Consider the following 5952-nt stretch of genomic DNA (forward strand, 5'->3'; position numbering starts at 1 on the left):
GCCGCTCCCGGAGCATTGCCTGATCTTGAACCCTCCATTCATCACCTTTTACGATCTAGAAATGTTTGCTTTGAGGTTTTTACGGTTTCGCCTTAATTTTTGGTGTGCAATTAGATATTTTATTGGTGAAGTTTAATTGATTTTCCGACCATTATTACGGATGAAAAATTCGTGAAATCGCATTGAGAGCGACGTGTAACGATTTATTCGAGTTGTTACATTGTTGGTGTAGTAAAAGTCGGCGTTTATTTGATTACTATGTAACGTTAGGCTGACGCGGAGATAACACATCCTCTCTGTAGTGACCGTGGCCTATGAGAATTTGTGCTTATGTTTTGTCAGCGGTTTGGGCAACGCTTTTGATAGTCTCTAACGTTTTTTGCGTGTCGCCTTTTTATCATGTAGGTATGGTAAATAGGTAGGTACATAGGTAATATTTTCTGTTCACTAATTTAACTCGGATTAAGTATATTAAAATTGATTTTTATGAAAATAATAATTATTTAAGTTCAACCTATCTAAGTTGAACCTATCTAAAAACGAATATTCTGGCTTAATCTCAAATTAAATTCTACTTCATTATTTATGACTATTTTTATTTTTTTAGCTATAATAACTACGTATAGCCTACGCGACAGTGCGCGTAGCAGGCGTAGCGTGCCGCGGCGAGCGTCGTAGACCTTACGTAGCAAGTTATAAGTACATTTTAAAAATCTATAAGTACTATTATAAAGCTGAAGAGTTTGTTTGTTTGTTTGTTTGAACGCGCTAATCTCAGGAACTACTGGTCCGATTTGAAAATTTCTTTCAGTGTTAGATAGCCCATTTATCGAGGAAGGCTATAGGCTACTTTTTATCCGGGTTCGTGCAGAGGTTCCCACGGGATGCGGGTGACACCGCTGGCAGAAGCTAGTTATTTATATTTGAGACCTCTTGATCATTTACTATAATATATACTTTAACACACTGCGGCTTATTTATAGGAATCGAAGGAAGGAGGGGAATGGGTCGTCCAAGGCATATAGCTTCATCAAGCAAATTAAAGAGAAGGTGAATGTTGTGACGTATAAGGAAGTTCAGGAGTTGGCCCTAGATAGGCGTAAATGGATGGAGCTGCACCGACAAGAGCTGGGCTCTTGATGATGATGGTTCATCTATACCTACACTGGATCTCAGTCTTCTACATATCAGCTACTATAGTGACAGATTGCCAAATTCACTGTCTGTATTTATTATTTACAAGTACAACTTGCTAGATCTTAATTCCCCTTATCTAAGCTGACAATAACAGGCGCGGTTATAATGGCCGGATAATAAACTTTGTAGCGACAAGACCACCGACATAATAATATAATGTGCGGCCTCCTTTGTCACCTGATGCGCACTGTTCGCCGAAACTTAGCTGTGACAATGACGATCTTGAACTGTTGTGTCAACAGTGTGTGTCAGTCTGGAATGTCCTTATTTTTCATTTTTGTAGGTATAGTACCTATCTGATTTTAGAGTTAGTCATATAATTATTTTCTTGTTGTACATTGATTGAGCCATTACCTAAATTTATTTTTAATTCAAAGTCATTTTTTTAGCTTTTTTAGCTTGAGACACGTTGGTAGGTAAATTGTGATTTCTAGATATTAAACTATCGTATTATGTTGAGATGAACCATCTTCACGCGTTAACTAGTATAATAATCTTATGTTAATACATCATACAGCTAGGTACATAATGACTGCTAAATAATTATGGAAAAATAAATTACTGGCCCAAGAGCCAAATATCCACTTTTATAGTTACTTGGAGAAAAATCTCATAGTTCCTACGCGTAGTTTTGAGTTCGCAACAAACCAACTTGTTGCGTGCTTCATTCATGCGTCGCACACAACTACAACCTTACACCTATCATACATACATGTCTTTCATACGCATATAATATGTATGCAACACACGCAAACAAAATTAAAATTTCAAAAATATTTAAAAAATATATCACCGAACTATCCATCGCGGTACTGATTTACTTTAATTGTAAATTAAACATGTATAGCGATGGATATAGCCGTTGATTTTGACTGACGACTAGGAGAGCATGTATGGATAGAAGCTTCGAGATACTCGATCTCGGTTGGGTTATATCGACCTCCTATAGTCGCTGATGTCCTAGTACCAGGGTCTAGAAAAAGCGCGTTATTGACGTCTGGGTGCCGTGCGCATGCCTGTAGCTTGCAGCCGACAAAGACTAAATTATCTGCTATTTCAATTCTGCATCTCTTTCAGTGTTATTGGAGTGCATTGCTCTCTAAAAGGGCGTTTTCTGTCTTTTGTACTGACAGCTCTATCGATTTTGTAGCCCGGGGCCCGGGCCGGAATATTATGATGATGATGTATGTTAATTAAATGTATGAATTCAATACATTGTCATCGGCAGGTGCCATAGTTCCCATAGTCCCATACCTAATCCATTAACATTGCATCACAATAGCCTAAGTAGTTTTCCTCCATAGTTAGCAATAGTTTAGCACAGAACCGGGGATTGTCCTTAGATACATTTCTATTGAGTATACAGGGACAATCGTCGGTTTTGTGTCACCATTTCATTGAAGTTGTCCCAAAAGAGCTTCAGCGTGTTGGCTTCGGCCCCACGTTCACCTCCCAAAAATCCGGGACTATAGTCCTGTGGTCTGGCAGTCAGTTAATAAAATATTTCAATACCTACTTGCGTGTTACGTCATCAAACAATTATCTCAGCTCGTCATTATTAAAGTAAGAGACTTAATAAAAGCTTTTGTGGTACCTACATTTTCATTCAATTATTTAAAACGGGTACTAATTAGGCTACTAATTCGCTATACAAGTAGCAAAAAACTCGCAAATAGGCCCTCTATATTCAAATGCGACTAAATCAATCCTCCGAGCCTTTTTCCCACCTATGTTGGGGTCGGCTTCCATTCTAACCGGATGTAGCTGAGTACCAGTGCTTTACAAGGAGCGACTTACCTATCTGACCCCCTCAACCCAGTTACCCGGGCAACCCAATACCCCCTTGGTTAGTCTGGTGTCAGACTTACTGGCTTCTGACTACCCGTAAAGACTGCCAAAGATGTTCTATATTCAAATGCGACTAATTAACGGCATTAGGTTTTTCAATAGGCTCTAAAGATAAGCACCTAAGTTTCACTTCCCCCGTCATAATCAAGAATCAATTGTGACTTTTGTAACAAAATTGTCTTTATAATATTAGTACAGATTAGACGCTTGTTTAGAAATACTCCTTTATAAACAAAGGATTTGAATATCCTTTGTTTCAGGCGAGCTATTACATAACAGGGCTTCGAAATCTAGAACAAAAAGTATGCGCATATTCAGGTCAATATTATATACTTGTGTGCAATGTTTTTTGATGTGGGTGTAACATATCGAGACAGGTGAAATAAATCAATATTAAATTAATTTATAGGGCAAAATGTTGCCAGGTGCATCATAGAGAATGCATAATTTATGGCTTTTGCTTTGCCCTATGGTTTCAAACGAGAAGTGAGATTTTTCCTATAAAACAAACTTTTCTAACATTTTTCTAATGATTAATCATGCGAATTTGCCTAACCATTTTATTACCTAATTATGAAATGGACCATTAAACCTAGAATGACTTCATTAATTGCATTATGAATTTACAAATTAAGTAGTTTTGGCGGGAAACTTTTTCAGGCTCAGTATTTTCAAAATACGTTTTAAAAATGTTAGTAAGTTAAGTAACTGCTTTTTTTAAAAATCTTAAAGCTTTCAAAACTATTCATAAAATTGCAATTTATTACCATAAAAAATAATAGTAAGTATAGCAACAATTTTGCCCGGGGCCCAGTCTGAGCTGAATCGAGGCTCAGCTGACGCATGCGTACCGAGCGCACTGCACTTGCATTTTGCTGCGATCCCGTAATCGCGTCTTTTTCCCAAGTGTTAAAGAAAACCGGCAAAATACAGTTCTTCAAGTGGGCTAACATGCGGCGCCTTATCGTGGCGTCCGCTAAAACCCTCTGGAGATGGTTTCTCCAACTGCTGAGTGACTTGAAGATGTTCGCAAGGATTATCTTCATCATGCTCGAGATCCTGGTGCTGGCTGTGCTGGGGATCATCAGCGTGACCCTGCACATCATTGCGATCTACGTCGAGGAGCTGAACCGTCTCCTGCCTGCGTACTTCCGCAGTATCCTACGTCACGTGTCCTACTACTGAATGGGCGGCTCCCCGAGGGTCTTCGCTTCGAGGAGTTTTCAACATTGTGTTTGTTAACGGTTTTTTTCAAGTAGTGCGGTAGTGTTGTGATTGGTTGTTTGTGTTCCAAATGTCGCATGTAAAACCTGTGTTTTTTTGAGACTTTAAAAAAATCCTTTGTTCAACGATTTGAAATTGAAATTACCAGTAAAATATCAATAGTGTTTTTCACCCCTTTTGGAACTGTTTTATCGGCATCTTTTGTGTCTGACTGAGTATCGTGTAAAATTATTTTTAAGTCTGAATAGTGTATGTATGGACTGTTATTTTAGTAGTATAATTATATATGTCAATAATGTGTCAAATGTTATTGCTCAATTTTGGAACTGTTTCTATGTTTGAGACTGATTTTTTAACAACACTTTTAGGAATATCAAAATATCCATTTCGTCCATAGTATGATATCCAGGGTTTAAAAATCTTTAAACTAAAACATTCGATTAACTCAACAAAAAATACTTTTTGAAAAAAAAATTGTAACTTAACTTTAGCATTGTTAATTTGTTTCAAAATCAGCTTAAAATATTAATGTAAATGGGTAAACTAAAAAAAATATTTCTACCTTTACTTAGTTATAATTATAATATATCTCTCTACCGAATTATATCTTAGATTATTTTGTATTTTCACAATCTATCTGTACCGCCTCTCTATAACTTAAAACGAATTTACCATTTACACTAAATTGTAATTACAATGTGACATTTTTCATTCATTTCTTTATTAAATGATTTGGTTATAATAACTCGTTTTATTACCGACTTTAAAAAAACCCTCTTAACTACTAAAGGCTTTTCAATAAAGTCCAGCAATCCCGGTACCTAAAGGTACTTTGAAGAATTAAAACCTTCTATTAATTGTTGTGCGTTTATTGCACTGCAATTGTAACTTTTCTGATCTTTTTACTAGGTTGAACCACGTTGAACGCGCTTATCTCGGAAATTCTGATCATCATCTCCCGAGCCTTTTGCCAATTATGTTGGGGTCGGCTTCCAGTCTAACCGGATGCAGCTGAGTACCAGTGTTTTACAAGGAGCGACTGCCTATCTGACCTCCTTAACCCAGTTACCCGGGCAACCCGATACCCCTTGGTTAGATTGGCGTCAGACTTACTGGCTTCTGGCTACCCGTGACGACTGCCAAGGATGTTCAATGACAAGCCGGGACCTACAGTTTAACGTGCCATCCGAAACACAGTCATTGGTGTCCAAGATATACTCAGAAAGTCTCAAATCTTGGAAATACTGATACGACTTAAAAATTATTTAATGTACCTAAGATTAAAAGAATACTAACTATAGGTATATTTATAGCGAAAGGCTTATAATATAACCTAGTAACCATCATCAATCATCATCCTCCGTGCCTTTTTCCTAACTATGTTGGGGTCGGCTTCCAGGCTTATAACCTAGTAACACATTATCCAATAAAGGTATCCTTGCTACCTATCCACGTTTACAACTATGCTACCTCTAGTAGGTATAAATCTACCTAAGTACCACTATATAGGTACATATTCGACGTCTAAATAAAATTCGTAACTCTTTTGTTTTACTACAAAAGCTGATATAAACAAAATCTGTACGTAAGTTGCCATCTATAAAAGGTTGGCAAAATCTAACGTGAGCAATGACCTTTGAGCTTTCAGATTCCATGTTTGCAGATTTGCAAAAATAGTCTAGA

The sequence above is a fragment of the Helicoverpa armigera genome, chromosome 1 (assembly GCF_030705265.1).
Source record: "Helicoverpa armigera isolate CAAS_96S chromosome 1, ASM3070526v1, whole genome shotgun sequence".
Lineage (NCBI taxonomy): Eukaryota > Metazoa > Arthropoda > Insecta > Lepidoptera > Noctuidae > Helicoverpa > Helicoverpa armigera.